This window comes from Pinus tabuliformis, chromosome 1_1 (genome assembly GCF_031772625.1).
Source record: "Pinus tabuliformis cultivar Carrire ecotype Pingquan chromosome 1_1, CPIR1, whole genome shotgun sequence".
NCBI classification, from domain to species: domain Eukaryota; kingdom Viridiplantae; phylum Streptophyta; class Pinopsida; order Pinales; family Pinaceae; genus Pinus; species Pinus tabuliformis.
The window spans coordinates 82,370,225-82,391,010 of record NC_142297.1 but is presented as its reverse complement, the minus strand read 5'-3'; the positions used below and the strand labels follow the sequence as shown (position 1 = coordinate 82,391,010).

Genomic DNA, 20,786 nt, shown 5'->3' with positions numbered 1-20,786 from the left:
TGGTAAGGTTCTTTCTCCTTCGAAGACTTTCAGCCCGTCGGGTGGTCTAGAAGACATTATAAACTTCAATTCCAGACAGGGGTTATGGAGATCAATAGGGGGTTTCCAAGGCTCGGACAGAGAAGCCAGGGATAGAAGCGGATCCTTGGCTGTAAATAGACCCCTTTCCTCAAAAGATTTGTCTACAGGCGGCCCGGTTAAAAAGGGGGTCTTTTCCGAGCTTGGCAAGGTTTCTATTCAGGGGAAAGATGACCAAAACCCTGTCACTGAAAGGACGGAAGAGAAGGGAAGCCAGTCTACTGGCAAGGAAGGAACCCCAGCAGGAGTATCGAGCCATATCCCCCCAGGAAAGGAAGGTAACCCCTCTGCGAGTAATGTGCATGGAGCACTAAGGGTACCAGATTTTTTAGGCATAGACAGAGAGGCGGACTTGGAACGAGAAAGGGTTGGGGAAAAGCGTAAGAAGGCGAAATCCCTAAAAAAGAGAAGGATAGCAGGAAACTTGTTATTGGGAATGGATGTTCAAGTAGAGGACGCGTTGGATGTGGCAGAGTGTATGCTTGTGGGTCATGTAAGGGGGCGTTTTGTCTCTGGCAAGTTTCTACAGAAATGGGCGGAGAGCCAATGGAAGGAGACTCCGGAAAAATCCTTCAAAACGACCAGTCTGGTTAAAGGGTGGTTCATGATCAGGTTTGACAGCAAAGAAGCCATGGAATGCGTTGAAGGAAGAAATTGGGCTTTTAGGAAACGCCCAGTCTTCTTCAAATGGTCTCCTCTCTTCGATGCGCCCAAGGAAATGGTGGAGGAATTCCCCGTCTGGGTAAGGGCACCTGGTCTTCCACCGTTCCTTTGGGTGGATTTCGTCTTCTCTTCTATCGGGAATCTCCTGGGTACATTCTTGGAAGCGGATAAGTCTTTTCTAGACACACACGAAAGGGCAGTGGCAAGGATTTTAGTGCGTCTGAACCCAAATGAAGGGCTAGTGGACTCGATAAATTTGCAATACAGAGAGTATGTCTTTGAACAGTTGTTGGATTATGAACTTTTACCATTTAGGTGTCACAGATGCCATGAGCACGGACATCTAGCAAGGGATTGCCCCTTGGGGAGGCGCAGAAGGAGGATTCAAAAACCTGTTGAGCAGTGGGAGAGGAGCATGAGGGAAGAAACAAAATTGGCAGAGAAGGAAATCTCAGAGGCCAAGCCCATGGAAGGGGTACAATCCCAGGAGGATGAAGCTCTGCCCCAGACTGAAGGGGACCCGATCAAAGCAGCCGAAGATCAGAGCGGTGCCGAAAAGACTCCTGTGGGAAATACTGATGCCGTTGCTAATGAACCATCCGGTAAGCAATCAGACCCTTTAAACTCTGTTTGTTTTCCTGATTCAAAAATTGTCCACTCTTCTATGGAGTCTCCTCTGACTACTAATTGCAAAGATGACTGTACAAACATTGAACAATTAACTGCCGCTATTCCCTCCATCGATCTGAACTGTGAAGTCGTTTCCCTAGAAAACCCGGTCTCAGGTGGCTCCACCCCTGCTCGCACTTATAACCTTAGATCCCTCAGCAAAAAGTCTGATCTCTTCCCTGATTTGGGGGAGCCAGTGGGTGGTTTGGGTCCTTCATCGTCTAGAAACTCTCATAAAAGGGGCAGAGGAAGGAAGTCAGATCTGTCCAAAGCCCAAGTCAAAGCAAAACTTGATGTGGCTGACGGCAAGCAAATGTTGATTCCTGGGGCGCTTAGAGCAGCAAAACCCCCTGAGGCGGTTATAAAATGATCTGTTTATCATGGAATTGCAGGGGTTTAACCAGTAAACCCAAAAAACTGGCATTGAAGGAATTAATCTCTCGCTATAACCCGGATCTGGTCTTTCTTCAAGAAACTCTGGGAAGGGGTGTAGATATTGAAATAGTTCTCAGATCTTTCCTCCCGGGCTGGACTTTTGTAGCCCTTGATGCAGAGGGCCACTTGGGCGGTCTTGCCATCTATTGCAGGGATGGCAGACTGAAAATTTTGAGCCATTGGGGTATGCCCAATGTGCTGGGTATGGAGGTTAAATACCCAGATTTCGATTTCTCTTTCTTGATAGTAAATGTTTATGGGCCTTGTCAGGCAAGGGTTGCTTTCTGGAACGCGTTCATGTCTAAAGAATTGATGAAAGGGAAAAATCTGATAATAGGAGGTGATTTAAATTTCTCATTAGGGAATGCAGAGGCTTGGGGACCCTCGGCCAGAATTGACCCCCTATCAGATTATTTTGCTCAATTACTCCTATCCCACAAGCTGATAGATGTAAATATTATAAAGGCCAAGCCTACTTGGAGGAATAGGAGAACTGGGGAGGAGAGGATAGCAAAAAGGCTGGACCGCTTCCTTATCAGTGACTTGATGGCTTCCAATATTCCAATGTTCAGGCAATGGGTGGGTGAAGGGGGAAATTCTGATCACTTCCCCATTCTCTTAGAACTTTCCAAACCTCCCCCAAAACCTGCAGCTCCTTTCAAATTCAATGCTTCATGGCTGCAAGAAGAGTCTTTTAACCAGCTGTTCAGGAATACTTGGAGACACACGGGCAGAGACTCTTCTGGAAATAAAGGAGCTCTCTTCATGGAAAATCTAAAAAGACTAAAGAAAGCAACTGTAGAATGGGCATCAGAAAGAAGGAAAAAGCAAAATGAGGTCTTGGATAAAATAGATGATGAACTCCGAGCTCTAGAAGATCCTGAGGCGGATGCATATGCTACACAGGAGTCAAAAGAAAGGATTGTGACTCTTGAGAAATCGAGAGCAAAGATCTTATTGGACAAAGAGGAAGAATGGAGACTTAAGAGCAGGGCAATCTGGTTGAGAGCAGGGGATGAGAACACAAAATTTTTCCACAACTATGCAAAAGGCCGAAAAAATGCAAATACAATCTGGAAGCTAAAGGACCCTGAGGGCAGAGAAGCCTCGTCCTTTGAGGCTTTGTCAAATATGGGGAAGAATCATTTTAAATCTTTGTTCTCAGACCCAGGAGGGGTTTCTTTAGCTGAAATTATCAGAACAGCTCAAGCTTTTCCTCGTTTTGTGGAGGGGGAGGAGGCTGAAGATCTTTTCCGAGAGGTGACAAAAGAGGAAGTAGAAAGTATTGTTAAATCTATGGCAAAAGACAAAAGTCCGGGGCCGGATGGCTGGACAGTTGAACTCTTCACTCATTTTTTCGAGCTGATCGGGGAAGAGCTAACGGAAGTGGTGGAGGAATCAAGGAGAAAAGGTGAGGTTTATACCCCTTTCAATGCTACTTTCATTTCTCTTATTCCTAAAAAGGAGGCCCCGGAAACTTTCGAGGACTTCAGGCCAATTTCACTGTGCAATTGCATCTACAAAATTATTGCAAAAACCATTGCGGTTCGCCTGAAACCGATCCTTTCCAATTGCATCTCATCGGAACAATTTGGTTTTTTAGACGGTCGTCAAATCCACGAAGCTATAGGGGTGGCACAGGAAACCATTCATAGCATCAGAAAATCAAACTCGAAAGGGGTTGTGCTAAAAATTGACCTGTCAAAAGCTTATGACAGAATCAGCTAGACTTATCTCAGGATGCTGCTGACTCATCTGGGTTTCAAGGTGGAATTCATAAGCTGGATCATGGGGTGCATCAAGTGCAAGTTTCGCAGTGTTAATAAATGGGGCTGCCTCCCAATTCTTCAGAGGTCAAAGGGGGTTGAGGTAAGGATGTCCCCTTTCTCCTCTGCTCTTTCTCCTAGCTGCTGAGGGTCTCAGCAGATTGATATCCAATGCCAAAAGATCAGGTTTGGTAAAAGGTTTGGAAGTTGCTGTAAATTTGTTCATTACCCATCTCCTTTTTGTAGATGATATTTTATTGTTTACAAATGGGAGTCTAAATGAAATTAAAGAACTTAAAAGTATTCTTGACTTGTTCTTGAAAGCTACAGGCCTTCAAATAAACTCTAGAAATTCCCTGCTAATTCTGGAGGGTTTCAACAGACAGGAGGAACTCCTGATCACATCTTACTTACCCTTCGAGGCCTGTAAAATGGAGAATCCTTTCAAATATCTTGGTTTTTGGTTGAAACCACAATCGTATAGAAAGCAGGACTGGAACTGGCTGGTGGCAAAAATTGAACAAAGAATTTCCCATTGGAGCTACAAGTGGCTATCTCGAGCAGGCAGACTGACTCTGGTGAATTCAGTCCTTCAGGCCATGCCTGTGTTCTGGGCAGCCCTGACATGGATCCCAAAAGGCATCCTCCACAAGATTAAACAACTATGCAGCAGATTCCTTTGGTCAGGGTCAAAGGAGGACTCAGTGCTTCCTTGGGTGGCATGGGACAAAATCGCAAGGCCAAAAGACTGGGGTGGATGGGGCATAAAAAATCTCTATGATTTCAGCACCTCCTTAGCAGCAAAATCCGGTTGGCGCTTAATCATTTCCGAGAACCTATGGACCAGAGTAGTAAAACGAAAATATATTGATCCCATGCCCCTAGAAGATTGGATAAGGAACCCAAACAAAAAAGGCAGGAATTTCTCTGTGATTTGGAAAGCTACAGTAGAGGCTTTCAAGGTTATTGAACAGGGTCTGGCTTGGCAGGTAGGAAACGGTGAAAATGTAAGGATTGGAAGAGACCCTTGGGTGGGCTGCAACGAATCTTTCGCTCTTTCTCCTGAACTGAATGCTCATCTAGATTCGAAGGGGATTCATGGTCTAAACCAGATTGCTAACTTGGGTCAGTCAACCATTTGGGGCCAAGCATGGAAATCAGATGAAGAGTTAGGAATCGACCCCAGGTGGAGGAATGAGTGGCGGAGTTTTCTTCAGGAGCTAAAGAGATCAAATGTTAGAATTCAGGATAGACCGGACCAATTGGTGTGGGCACATGCTGAATCTGGAGCCTACTCCCCAAAGGCGGGGTATTCTTTCTTAATGAAGAAGAAAGGGTGGGTTAATCCAGAATGGTGGGTTAAACCTCTGCTAAAATTGAAGTGCCCCAAGAAAGCAAGATTATTCTCTTGGTGTGTTTTAAGAAAGAAAATTCCTACCTGGGATATTCTACAATCCAGATTCAAACAGGGCCCAGGTAGGTGCCCCTTATGTTTCTCAGACTCTGAATCCATTCCTCACCTGTTCATTGCTTGTCCTTTTGCAAGGAAAGTTTGGGAAGAAATGCAAAATTTATTAGGGAAAAATGTTAGATGGGAAGGGGATACTTTTCTTTCAGCTTGGGAATATTGGTGGAACCACTACCCAGAGAGGAACTTAAGGAATCTCCCCCCCATTATTTGTTGGGGTATCTGGATTGCTAGAAATAGAAGCATCTTCAGAGAAAAACTTACTCCAGCGGAGGTGATTGCTATACAAAGCTCAGCCATTCTGTCTAGTATCCCGGAACCTGAAGAATCACGGAACTCAGCCCCCAGAAAGGAAGAGCGAATCAGGGAAGGAATTCCATGGGCCTACTTCGACGGGGCAGCTCAAAACAACAATACGGGTGCTGGAATCTCCATTCATATAAGCCCCTCTCACTCTCTAAAAGCCGCTGTGGGATTAGGACCCGGAACAAACAACTTTGCTGAACTATCCGCCCTCAAACTACTTTTATGCTGGCTCATAAACAGAAATATCTTCACAGTACAGATCTTTGGTGATTCTTTGAATGTAATAAACTGGGTCAATGGGAAATATAGATGTCAAAATTATATGCTGAGGCCGCTTCTGGAAGAGATTCAAAACTTAAAACTCCATTTTAATGTTTTCTCCATTGATCATATTTACAGGGACAGGAATGAAGAGGCAGATAGGCTTTCTAAAGAGGGTTTGCAGCTCGCTGTGGATTCGTGGAGGATAACTGAACAGATGCATGATCAGATCTGTGTGTCAGATCTCCCTCCTCACACTTAATTTTTTCTTAAATATCAGATGTTTCAGTTTTTTGGGTTTATAGACAGTCTACTTATATCCGTTTTTGTTCGGTCAAATGTAAACATTGTTGGTTTCTATTTCCTGTTTCGGGACTGCTTTTCTGGAAACAAACATTTGCAAAACAGGGAGATCAGTGGGTTGTTTTCCTTTTTAAAAAGGAGGCCCACGATTTATTTTGTCATGTTCCAAAATTTTTGACAGAGTTGTCTATAAAAGGCAACGTCACAGCGCTGTAAGTAAGCGAGAAAGAGTTTATTTCTTTTTGGTTTGGCTTGGTGATTCTAAGGGGAGTATGTCTCTCTCCTTGAGGACTGATGATGGTCTCAAGATCACAGAAGTTTCTGGAATGTTAACTCATGTGCTTGTAACTTTTTTATTCCTTATAAAAAAGTTCGTTTTTTTCCTCGGAAAAAAACTTCGGGACGAAGTTCCTTAAAGTGGGAGAGTATGTAATATCTCTCCCCTTAATAATAAATAATAAATAATAATAATAATAATATAATAATAAATAATAAATAATAAATAATAAAAATAATGAATAATTAATAATTAATAATAGAAATAATAAATAATAATAAATAAATCACTTAATAATAAATAATAAATCATAAATGTTAAATAATAAATGATATTAAAAATATACAAAGAAAATAAATAAAAATAATAAAAATAAAAATAGTAATAAGCATGCTAAAACTCTAAAAAAGAATAAATAGAAATAAAACAAGAAAACTATCAAAAAGAAGGAAATAAAACAAGAAAAGTTAAAAATCAAAAGAAAAAGTAAAGAAATAAAACAAGAAAGATAAAAATCAAAAGAAAGTTGCATGTAGACACATGGAGTGTGTGCATGTGGTTCCCCTTCCAATGTTGTTCTATTTAATAGATGGTGAGGAAGATGAAAGACATTCTTGCATTCCATCTTTCCGAGATTCTATCTTTCATTCTCTTGGGAGAATGGTGTTTTAAGACATAGGAGTCACTGGCAGTAGTACTTTGATTGAGGGCTTGGGGGTGCCCAGTTGTAGCAAATTCTTGCACAATTGAGCCTATGGTTGGGTGGAGAGTCGTCCCCAAAACCTTGTTGTGGTAAGCCTACTTCTACCACAGGTAAGCATTATTCATTTAGTTTATTAATTTCATGTTTATCTGGCTAGATAAGTGCCACTCTGATTTAAATTAAATGTTGATTAGTAAAGTTAATTAGATATTTATTTTTGGACTGTTACATCTCCGATCTGGAACCATGCAAGGAATAATGGAAACATTATACAGGAGAATAGCTTCTGGGAAATTTGCAATGGATAAATGACCCTTTTCTGGGAGGATGCCTGGCAACAACTCCCCAAGCTAGAAAGGCCTGAATTTGCAGGGTTGCAGCGAAATTACCAGGAGCTTGGGAAAATAATGGTGAATCACTATTGGATTCCTAACAATAGGGACCTGGAATGGAGATATTGGGCATTCAATGAAATAGAGAACTTGGCCGAAGCAAACAATGACATAAGAGATCTGCAAACACTGCTAAAAAAAAGAAGAATTAGAATGGCAGAAGACAACGACCAACTGAGATGGGGTAAGCAAGGAGGGGGCAATTTCACGCTCAAAGAATCCAGAAAAGGTATCGAAGATTCGGAGCAAGAAGACAAGGTTAAATGGAGCAATAAGGTTTGGGATTCTCAATTCTGGCCGAAAAATAAAACATTCCTCTGGCTCCTAATGCACAGGAAAACTCTCACTTGGGAGAATCTCTGAAAGAAAGGGTTCTGTGGTCCTTCTAGATGCCCAATGTGTGAAAAGGAAGAAGAAACAATGAATTATCTCTTCAACACTTGTGAGGTTGCAAACCGCCTGTGGAATTGGGCGGAAACCATTTTGCAGCAAACGGACAGAATAAGAGAGTCCATTCAAGCAACTATCGAAAATTGGTGAGGCAATTTCTCCAGCAATCAATTGGTCAACCTCATTTGGAAAACTATGCCAGGGTTTATCACATGGACAATCTGGAAGGAAAGGAATAGGAGAGTATTTTTAAACGAAACCAGAAACATAAATCACTCTATAGAAATAATCATTCAAAATACCAGGCAATTGATTCTTGTCAAAGGAAAACCTGACAAAGATACTAAAACATCAACTGGGGACTTACAAATCTTGAAAGCCTTTAACCTAGATAAAGGAACCTTTGCAGCTACCGTATATCGCCAACAGGAGATAAGTTCCACTTTAAGCATCTGGAAACGACCACCTTCAGGCTCCCTCGAGCTAAATTTGGATGGTGCCTCTCGGGGAAATCCGGGTCTAGCCGGCATCAGAGGCATTATTAGGAATAGCGAAGGAGAAATTTAGTACATCTACAGCAGAGCCTTAGGGGAAGGAACCAACAATGAGATGGAGTTCGCAGCAATGGAACAGGGACTGAGAATTCTCGGGAAATTACAGGCGGGCGCAGCGGTGATAGAAGCGGACTCCCAGCTCGCAATCACAACAACGAGAAGGATGTTTGCGGGAGCTAAAGCAAACAAAGTTGCACAGCATTGGCGACTAGCCAAAGTAACAAAGGGTATTGCCGATCATCTTGGGCATTTGAAAGGGTTAATATTTCAATCTGTTCACCGCAAAGCTAATACAGTTGCGGAGCATCTGGCAAATTATGGTATAGAGAACCCAAATGACATCATGGATAGCTGTTGGCAGGACGTCACCTGCCCGGAAGTTAGAAAGAAATGTACCCTGCTCTCGAGGCAGGATATGGTAAATGAAAGATAATGACAATGGGATAGCGCTTTTACAAGCATTGGGATATGATTAAGATCAATTATACTGCAGGGAGAATTAAAGGTCGACAGAGGAATGAAGGACAGGAAGGAAATGGGCATTCAATGCACAAGCAGGTGAGAGTCACGCCCATCAACTCCATAAGCGAAAAGTATGAGCGACGCCGATGCCCATAAAGAAATAAGGACACTTGGCATGCTTTGGGGAAGCCAAAGAGAGGCAAACTTAAGAGTAAAAATCCGAGACATCATCGAAAGGATATACCATGATATAGAAATAATCATGAAGGAATTTGCAGCCAGCAGGTGAAAATATGGAAAGCTGCAAGTGGCTCACCCGATCTCTCCTATATATCTTCAACACCCAGTGTCGGCAGCGCCACTGTGCACTCAGTTAGTCTGCAAAAATTCTTTTCCTCGGTCCTCAGAATACAGGGTAGTCGGGTGTGTGAGTTCAAGATAATGGTGGGTGAAAGTAGTAGAAATGCATCTACAAACCAGGATCTCAGGCACGCCCAGGAGGCCTATGAAACAAGGACATCGCAGAGGGAGACGTAAGATCGAGGAGCTGGAGGCCATTGTTACTAAGGAAGAGGAAAATTTGGAGGAGCAGGATCTGGAAAAAGACATGGAATGGGTCCACGACCCTGGAACGTCTACAACCTGAGCCACCCAATATGTCCGCACACAAGAGGAAATGTGGAGAATGAAAACGCGACTGGCAAAGGCCATAAGTATGCAGGGTGACTACATCAGCCAAGCTCGACAGGCCCAACATGTTATTGTTGTTACTTCTGCTGAGCATGCGGCTATCCTAGAACACTTGGATTTCAAAATTAGCGGCCTGGAGCAACAATTCGACAGCATATCTAAAAAACTGAATGTCCTGATCAGTTTTCTACGACACTCCATATGTCAGGAAGCTGTCAATGTTGGGGAAAGGGTAGAGGGGATCACGAGCAACAGTAAGAGTACACTTTCAGCACCTCCTCAGGTGGGTAGAGCCAAAGCTCCGATTGGGCAGGATTCCCCCAAGAGTTATGTGGTTCTCGAGATGTAACTGGTCTTTGCTGCAAGCTTTGGATGAGTTCTTGGGACATGGATCTGCATATGCGATCGTTGGCCTGGGAATTTATCCGTCTTATAAGCTTTTTTTGTTTTCTGCTTTTACTGTCCATGGCTCCATGTGGGTCTCTGTTTGCTCACTGTCTGTTTTTGGTCAACCCCTGACTGTCTATGCCGCCCTGCGTGGTGTGCCTTGGGGTTCTGCAGGAGCTTTTTTTGGTCAAGATGATATGTATGTGTATTAGGAAAGCAGTCTTCTGTTTGCACGAGCAGATATTTTGTAAATATGTATTTCTACCTTAATATAAAATGTTGATTGATGCAGAAGCATCCAGCTCCGAGGAGACAAATGACAGTTGACTGACTCACGAAAGGAGAACAGAACAGGACAAAGATTACGAACTTGGGTGGACAGGTCATTAAGTTGGTTGTTGTTTTCTTTTTCTTTTAATTATTGTTTACTTCATTTTATTTCAGAGCATTTTAATTGTAAGTTGTTTTAGCTTAGGAGATGAATAGTATTTAGTTAACTCTTTGTTAAAAGAAACTAGATGGCAGTTATAAAATTCGGGTTGAACAGTTAAACTGAAATAGGGGAAGCAGTTATGCTCTCCATGTATTTAAAAACAGGAAAAAAAACAAAGGGAGGGGAGACCCCTTCAGCACAAGAATAACAGACAGCAAGACAAAACCTCTGTAACACAATTATATTATTTTGCCAATGAAATAATCTATTGCTGATATTTTCATATGTATGTATAGAATCTTTTTTGTGTATTCTAAGAATGAGATAGGAACGAATAGGCACTAACTGCAACAGGAAGTGAAATAACGGAAGGACACCTACAGACATCCATTTGAAATCAAGTCTACAACAAGAAACATTCTACAGACACCCATTGTATCGAAACAACGAAAGAAGCGTTGCGGACATACATCTACAGCAAGCAAGAGCACAGAACTTTACGGTTGTTACAAAGGCAAACAGGTACCAAGAAATACAACCACTGTTTCATTTTTTCCTTTACAAAAATAACACAAGTATTGTATGCAGAAAGGGAGGTTAACTTAATAAAATTCGCCACATGACTGTGGATTGTTACCAAGTCACACAGATTACAAACCCCTGAATATTATCAAAATACAAAACGCCATTTCAAAGCCGCAACTCTAAATATTGTTACATGAGAACAGAGATACAAAAGTCACGAAACGCCGGAAGAGGCACGGCCGACTCAACACAACCCTCACAGAGCTAACACCTAAACTACCAAACCCTCCGTAATCTACAGCTACATCAAAGAAGGAGCAAACCCTACCAGTTTGCGAGGATAGTCAGGTTCGAGTGGATCCGAAGGTTGAATGTGCCCAAAACCCTCGACAGCTAGCCACCAGGTCAACCTGCATACAAAGCAGAGCGAGGTTAGAACAGAGTTTGACAACCCAGGGGTAGATTGAAACCAGAGAGCAAAGAAAAGGAGATGTGCAGCGAAAGAAAAGCATAATACTTACAGACAAGTTGACAAGGAGACCGACGAGACCGAACCCGATAACCCTAGCTGAACAAGGCACAAGAGCCGTGAGAAATTGTAACAGGAACAGGAACAGAGTAAATCAGAGAACCATATGTTACCTTCGGAGGCGAAGATGAACTCAGCAAACCAGGAGCGCCGAAGTTGCAGTCAATCTGTACAGTAAACACAGCTAAGTAACGAAAGCAGAAGAAACCAGGTGACAGAGAGCGCATATAAAACCAAAAACTTACCATTACACACAGGCGAAGACCAGCAAGGTCACGCGCGCCCAAGCAACTCATTAACACAACAAAGAAAGCCCGAAGGCACAGCAAACCACCAGGAACCGCAACAGAGTAAGACCCAGGACATGGGCAGAGTGTAATGTCCATAGAAAACACCGTGGAGCAGAACCAGGTTCGAGTCCGGAGAACCATCACCAAAACCCACCGAGCAGAACTTAACTGAGCCAACAGGAAGTAAAATGACCCGAAACACAAAGAGTAGGGTTTAACAAAGGCCGGAGGCGTATAGACCTGGTGAACTGGCAGGTGGCCATCCCTAACCGGGAAGAAGGTTGGTAATAAATATTTGCAGATTGAAAGCAGGTCGAATCTACGGAGATTTGACTTTAACCCATAAAAAGTGACAGTTCACCTACCGAGGGCCTGTAGAGTGACCACGTGGTTAAGTTATCCACGTCACCCGTAGGGCTGGGCTATCACTGATTTACACAAAAAAATAATAAGAATAAGTTATTATTATTATTATGGTACGTTGTCATCATGCTTTTGAAAGAATGTTTCTCCATTTCCTTAAAGACATTTGCACCATATAAATTAAATAAAAAATGAACTACTAATAATAATAAATTATTATTATTATTATAATACATTGTCATCATGCTTTTGAAAAAATGTTTCTCATCTTGCATCATATATTTAACTCAATGTAAAAGTGAAAGAAAAGACAACAATAAAATGATAATTGAAATAAATAGATAGTTAAACTCTTTTCTTTATATATATATATATTTGATTTTTTCATATATCAATATATATTTTTATGTGAACCGCAAAAAACTTCCTAAGTTACACATTTTGAAATTTAAAAAAACAACTAATTCTTCTCACTTTTGCAATTTTCAATAATTGTGTATTTAGAGGAGAAAATAATAACAATAATATTTTTTTTTCTCATTCTTTCAAAATAATTCATGGTTTTAATCTCTTGGATTAGAATTATTTGTCTAACCCTAAAAGTTCATGGAGTCGATCAAATTAAACTTAACTATAATTAATATACATTAACCAGGTCATTCTCCACTTTTTTTTTAAATTAATAGTATTCATGCATGTTTATCAACAACTTTTTAATTTAATAATCATACTCATATAAAATAATATACCATAAAATATACTTTGAGACAACTTTTAATTTAATAATCATAGTAATATAAAATAATATACCATAAAATATACTCTAAACACTACTGGACGAGAATATTATTACACTAAATATATTGTTTAGAAGTCCAAAGGCATTTTATTAATTTATATTTTATATTTATTGTAACAGCAATTTGTAGTTTTCCAAAAGGACATTGCGCACATTTTTTAACGAATGGTACTACTAGAATTTATCTAAATCGTTTTAAAAAAATCTAGGGCAGTAGTCAAGTAAATAGTTAATAGTTATTTTTAAGTGTATATATACAAGATAGGTATAAGAGTAGTCACAGAGTGTATGCTACGTCTTCATTAAGAGAGTGTAATTAACATAAAGAACATATTATCTTCATATGATATTATGAGACATCGCGGTTATGATGAGCTCCGTTGACTTCACTTGAGACATGAAATTGTCATCCGCAAGTGGTTATTAATATAAGTAATTTTGGCTATTAATATAAGTAATTTCGCTTTTCATTGACGTATAATATCATTTTTTTTTTTAATTTACACATGAAATTTCCTTTCTAAATGACGGTCATTTTGACGTTACAAAAGTTCTTATAATTTATAATTTTTTATTTTTATCTAATCAAATAATAAATTAATTCAAAAAATCACCATCATTAAAATGAATATATAATTTTAAAAATATTAAATTAATAAAAATATAGTAAATTCCAACATATCAATAAAATGTTAAGTCATCAATTTCATTTATTTCATTATATCAATAAAAAGTAATAACATATTATACCATCAATTTCATTATATCAATTAACTTTATGTAATCAATTCAATTCATCAATTGACTTTGTTCATCAAACTTATTTTCCCATTACAACAATCAACTTATTATATAATTATTGGATTACGCAAAGGGACGAAAGACTCAAGGCCCCGTTCCCACTGCTTCATCACCAACAATATAATGTGTGGTCCTTTTAAAGGGTAGCAACCAATTGGGTTAAATGGTTGTTAGTCAAGAATCCTTTGACAATAGTCCCGTCCCACCTCACTTCACTCTGGAATTCTTTTTTATGCAAAAATGTGGGAGTTGTACTATCATCACACTCACATCATCCCTGGATTTTCTGGTTACTGCTAACTCTACAAGCTTTTTACAGGCAACGATGGGGCCGCCTCCTAATGGTGTCAAATTAGGTTGCTTCTGAACACAGAAAGGCCTGGCGATATCCACTGCTTCTTGATTACTAACTTTATCCCACAACCCATCTGATGCCAAAATTAAGAACTCGCAATCAGATGTTATTTCAATCTTTCTGGTGTCTGGTGCAGCGGTTATCCACTCTTTCATGTGTGAATCGCCTATTGCCCTAGATACTGCCAGGGATCCCTGAACTCGCCAAACTCCGTGGCGGAGGTCAACCATTCCACCCAAATTCTCTATCCGTTGCCGCTCGTCCTCCCTTGCAGCTCGATGATCGCATGTAAGGGTTTCTGAAGCACCGTCTCTGCTAATAACTGCCCGGCAATCCCCAGCATTGGAAACCACTAAGTTACCATTTATAATGAGAGCAGTTACACAAGCTGTACCGCTACCAACCTCCTGCTTCAAAAATTCTGCATCTGTTGTTAAGTACCCATCTCTAACGGCCTGTTCAAGAATGTCCTCTGTTTCATTTTCCATTCTGAGCACTGCGTCCAGAATATTCTGCCCAATATTTTCGGCAGCGAAAGCTGCAGCGTTCCGACCGCTATGACCATCAAAGACGCCAAAGAAGGCCTGTTTGGAATCGCCAAGAACATTGACAATGGCCTTGTGGGTATCTTCCATGAATTCTCGCTTACCCTTTTTGCACGAAACCGCATAATGAAAATCCTCCACATTAACCTCCATCGGCTGCTCCACAGCCACGCTCGGCTCATTGAGGCCCGGCAACTGGAGCGGAACATCTAGCATCGGCGGGCGTTGCCTCTTGTGCAGAGGCTTAGGGCACTTGTCGGCCAAAAAGGGGGATCTGCAGGAGCCGAAGACCGAGGGAGAATTCCCTGCTACAACGCAAGCCATTTTTACAATCTGCGGAGGCTGCTGTATAAATTCAATTGAGTGTATCGTTCGGAGCCTGTTAGTCCTTGTGGTTCCAATTGGGGTGTCTGCTAAGCATTTATATGGCTTTAATTGTTCAACTCAAATCAGATATAGGAAATGTGCACCGTCAAACTCCTGTGTACGCGATTACAACCGACTATGAGCTGGAACACTGTGAAACGGTCTAAAATTATAGAGGAAATCCTGATCAGTTATCACGTTTCTCGGGTCAAAGTCCCCGCTCGTCATGAAGGAAACTTCCAGAGGGTTAAATTTCTTATAATGAAAATTGATTAAATCAATATTGTCGGTACGTGGGCGCTCATGCCTGCGCTGATGGCGACAAATAACCATCGGCACTAAAGTATGAAGGGTGACGTGAAGTTGTTTGTGTTTTTGAGTGAATAAATACATTTAGAGTTTTTAATAAAAAAAAAAATTGGGTGTTTAGATTTTATAGAATGTAGATTGATCATTCAAGAAATTATAATATTTTAAACAAAATTGATAAAAAAAAATAATTAAAAATATTAGTTTAAAAAAATGGCTTTAAACCTATAATTATTAATAAGTTTATTTTTTTATTCAAAATACATTTTTTGAAAAAAAAAATTCAATAATTTTTTTTTTATTATTCAAAATACATTTTGGAAACTTATTTTATTTAATCAAGCACATTCAAAATATGTTTTTATTTTAAAATCTTTAATGGTTTAACGAAGGCTTCCAAAATATTCTCTTTCCAAAATCCCAATAATTTACAAAATGTTTTAAACTTTCACTTACAACTATTTTTTGTTTTCGAAAGCTCTGGTTAGGTTGTTGAAAAATGTTAAAGCATTCAAAGGAAACTTCTATTAGAAAATCCTAATGGTGAGAGGGAAAACAACCAAAATTTCAATTGAGGGCACACTTGGATGATCATATTAATAGGACGTGCATGCTGATAAGAAAGTTGTTAAATAGAAGGACAACCAATAGAAGAATACAACTATCTGTGCAAGTTTACCACAACAAGTCATATGGGGTAAAGCATAATCAAGTTTGGGATCCGGGAAGATTGAGATCAATAATAACAACAATACAACTATATATGTGGATAACAACATCATTATATATGGGGCCCAGGAGGATTGAACGAACTGAAAACATGTGATGAAGAGGTCATGAAAATTTTCAACCCAGGGAGTCTGATGCAGAAGCATCAACCCTAGCCAATCCATTTTTGTCTAGAATCAAGAGGGTCATGAAGTCCTTCAAAGAGGAAGGAATTCCATCAATTGTAAATTATATAAAATAAAATTAGGAAATTTTATGTAAATACAAGTGTTCGGGTTCTAGAAAAAATTGGGTGGTTAGTTTTTATTGGTGACCTAGTATTTTTTCCAAATAAGACTTTAACAAAGTAACAAGTGTAGAGATATGTGTCTATAGTTTTTGGATATATGTCTAAACAATGTCGAGTTCATTAACCTATTTCCTAACTATAGGAACTATGTTCCTATGTCATTATGTACAATTAGAAGTTGGGGACAATGTCTCAGAAGTAGAGCGAGACAAAGCTTAAGAGAGGAAGCATGATTAAATTTTGTTTAATTTCTTTGTAAATATATATTATTCAAGAATATAACATGTTTTATGTCTGTACATGCTATATGTGTATTCTGATTCCAATGAAGCAAGTATAAATGGTAGTGTAGAGGGAGCCATTAGGAGAGAAGCACTCATAAGAGCTCAGCCAAAAGTCCATCCCCTTATTAAATAAAAAATTGATGAAAAGAAAATTGTGAGTGGGCCTGACCCCTTATCCTATATTATTAGCTATCGACATCTGGACCACATCTCTTTCTAGCTATATCGAGGCTGAAAGAAATATATCTGGATGAAAGCTTAAATATCGACATTTGTCTCGTTAAATAAAATAATATTCGTAAAGTCGCTGAGACTACTGGATTAAGCTAGATATTTGGGCTCGTTTGACTTGTCATTGGATTCCTGGACTATCAAACCAAATTGGACTCAAATATCTTATGGAGCTTGCAAATTTCCTGCACTGTATATTTAAAATCAGTAGCACCTGACTTAGGGCTACCTAACTAACGAATGCTTAAATGCCAGAAGAAATAAGAAAACAAAGAGTACCTTGAGTGGGCTTATGGTTGATCTATTCATAGATCAAGGATGGTAATTTAGAAGACCACAAAGTAGAAGAGAGTTCCTAGTAACTTGCAATCTATTAAAATTAATATAAGTAATTTCGCTTTTCATTAACATATATATATATATATATATATATATATATATATATATATATATGATTTTCTTTTGGGTTAATTTACACATGAAATTTCCTTCCTAAATGGCGCATGTTTTTTTTTCTAAGTAAGATTAGTCTATTAACAAAAAGGAGATAAAATTACAGCGAGACCGCAGTCAGATACAATGCCCTCAAGAGAGGCAAAGGTGTCAAGATAGACATGGAATGAGACTTCTCCAGTACAGGGAGCTTAGTCTTGAACCTTTTTCTGAGTTTACAAAATACAAAAAAGAGCTGAAATTCCATTTCACCATCTGAACAAAAACATGCCCAATAGTATGGGCCGCCTGTCGAGCTATCATGACATGAAAAAACAAGCTAAACATCAGGAGGTTCTTCAATAATCCGGCACCAACCTGTATCATACATGTTCCCTTCAGGATCTGCTGCTGTGTTGGATGGACCAGGGTTGTCCGGCGCCATAGCCACGTTCGGAGCACTGCTGGCTGGTGCCCCAGGAACCTGAAAAGGCTCTCTGCCAATCTCCAATTGGATACTCGATGTCGGAACAGAAACAGGTCCCGAGCCCTCTTGATGAGCACTCAGTTCGCCCTCTTGGGCTTCCTCCTGGAAAACCACTGAAATATGTGCCGTGATTCTTGGACGATTCAGCGCGCTGCAAAAGGTGAAGAGCGCATAGCCATGTTATAGACATTTTTGGACCCTGCAACCCCAAACACGAAATGTCCATAAAACAAGGGCTCCTAAGTCCCTAAAAGTGTTGTTATAACCCCTAAAGGAACAAGGTCAACAGATTACAGCTTCTCCCAGAAGTTCTCCATGAGAAACTGCTCAGAATTGGTCAAAACAGGATCATTGCAGCTGATCCACTGGATAAGTGCGTTGCATCTCACCTAAATACACTGTGAGGGTGCGTTGCATTTCAAAAGTCCCTTCTGTGGGGTGCGATGGGCGACAAATGACAAATGGCAGTGTCATTCCGCGAGGTGGAGAGGCAATGGAAGCTTCCAGAATCTTCTCCTGTGACACTTGCCTCACTGAATTCAACTAAGGATGAGTAAGAGGCCTTCAGTCTCTAAGTGGAAGCAAGAACTATCAGAGGGAAGACACTAATCAAATCACAAGCTGACTCATCCCCCTTACAAACATCTGTATATGGATCCCTCATCCCAGAGATCCAGAGGCTGGAATTTTGCATATTGTAAGGAATTGTTGTTGGTTTCTAGAGACAAACATCAGATTGTTGGGTGATCTAAGCTTTGTTTGAGGTGAAGAGGGGCTTCTTTGCTAGGAGGTTGATGCTGGGTCGGAACAACTGGTTGTAACTCCTCCTGGATCTTTTCTTGTTTATCAATAAAAGCTATTTGAGTTTTCCTCCATGCTTTTGTATCATTGATGCTTGTTACATTTGTATGGTCAATTTACATCCGATCCTAGATTGTTTATGAATATAGATCCATGTCTTTGTATAGTGATATGCTTCTGTGATCTTACAGGTACTTTGTGAAGCTGGACGTGCAAGGGAGTGGGTAGCTGGGGACTATCAAAGAAGAGAGGGATCGAATCAAAGGATTAGCGCAAGACAGAGGTTGGTCTTTCTATTCCTCTCTATCTATAATTCATAAAGGAAAAACATAAGTAGCTTTTCTCTGTTTGTTTCTAAGGCAGCTGTCACACCTTAGTGGGATAGAGCAGTTCTAAGTAGACACTTTTCCCTGTAACAAAATGGTGACTCCGCTGGGGAGCTAATTAGTTTTTTTGTTTATCATTCTTTGTTGTTTGTTTCATAAACTTATAAGTAGCATTCGAACTGCATTTGCCATAACAAATGCAAAGTAGATAACTGCTGCTTCAATCCATACACTGGATCTGTTTATGATTTAAACAACTGATTCACAAACTATCTGATTGCCCTTGTGATAGCTCTTAGATCCTCCTTAGATCTACCACTGATTGTTGTGTTACTGATTGCTTTTTACTCGGCCAAAAACCAAGAACTGAACTGTAAACTATGACCTGGAACCCGAACAGAGTCTCGTTTTTGGCCTAACGCAGGTAATGTTCAGAGATTCTGAATTTTAGCGCACTTCCCTTGTGGACAACCTGTGCTGCATTTCAGATTCCCTGTGTTACAGGTGCACTAATCAGACTAGCTCTGTGCAGTTGTGGCTTCTGTGATTCATTCTTTCCAGTTCTATTCCTGAATTTTGCTGCCTGTGATCAATATATGTCTGTTTGAAACCCCTTTTCCTTGCTGTTATTCTGCCTCCTTTGTACAAAAGAACTGTAGATGTTTTTGTGTGTTTGTTGAGTCATTTACAGTTCTCCTTTCCAAAAGTAGCATAGTCGTACTATCATCCTTTGATTTGAATCTGTCGCAAGTGTCGATTTCGATCATAGGAGAAAGTTTGATTGACGTTGATGGTCGATTATCCTGTTGCTATTGCTTTTGGTCTGAATTTGTAATTTTCTAGTGTCAAAAACATGTATTCATTTCAAAATCATAAGGTGTCATAATCGTCTCTACTTTTGATTTCGAAAAGAAGCTTGTTTATATTTGTCGCTTGAAAAGAAATTCAGATTTGTACATCAACTTTCTTTTTAGCATCCATATACTAAGAAAATCGAAAACAAATACATGTTTGTGCATTTGCATATAGACAGTCTGTTTGGTTTGATTTAGGAAAGTGCATTTACAGTGTGCTCTTTGATCTTTGTGAAAAGATTTTGTCTTTCTTTTCCCTAGTATCTAGGATTTTCATTGCATAAAAGAGATAAAAAGTTTGTTTATCATCTTTAGATTGCATTTTAGGAATTACATCTACATCTCGTGGTGAACCCGAAAGGAAAACTTCATAAACAAGATCAACTTAAAATAAATTCAATGAATCTAACAACGCTTTGGAACTTAACGCACAACATTTAGAGGTCTAGGCTAGAGACGTATTCCGGCGTCGTAAAACCTGGTAACTGTTGTTCTCACTGATGGTTGGGTGATTCCTCCACTTTGAGACGATAAGTGACAGTACGGACTTGTGCTCCCACGTACCGTCGAGTATATTTTGGGAGACCCCTATAGGCTTAAATCCTTTATCCATAGGAAGCCGTGTCTGCCGCCCTATCGATCGCAATGCACTGAACACAGCATTCGGGAAGATTGACTGCCGTACGGTAAAAAGTATTCTATAGTTTTGCGATTGGTTTGGTACTCCCTCTACCTAGATTTCCAGAGCAGTCCCTTTCGTTCCTTTTCATACTCCTTAATGGAAAAGGTCCATTTGAGCACTTGTCACGTTAGGCTCATTAAAAATCGAAGGAGACTAGAGTCATCTTTTGTTTTTTCTCGACTCTTAAAAACTGAAAAAACAAGTTGTGTCAAAAGCGTCTAAAATTTATTTTAAACGGAATATTCATTACCCATTTCCTACGTTGATCTTGGGTTGAGAAAATGGAGTCCACCAACCAAGGAATTCCCCTTGGAGGAAATCCTAGTCCCTTCTCCTCTTGGGGAGATGTTGGTGCACCCCATATGGCCAAATTGTCGCTTCCAGGACTGACAATTGGTTTGCCTGTATGGCTCTTCTTAACCTCTGTCGTTCAGAACACCACAATTCCTAAACAATCGAATCAGCAAATAGACGAGTCCAGAGTTACCCACCAACCTTCTACTTCCTCTAATTCTTCCTCTCTTCCTTCCTCTTCACTTGATGGGGTTGGTA

General features: G+C 40.0%; 1 pseudogene; it reads right to left on the bottom strand.

The window, feature by feature from the left end:
• Nucleotides 1-13,744: 13,744 nt before the first annotated feature.
• On the bottom strand, nt 13,745-14,843 carry LOC149211689 (putative protein phosphatase 2C 2 pseudogene; annotated as a pseudogene).
• Between the last annotated feature and the right edge of the window lie 5,943 nt (nt 14,844-20,786).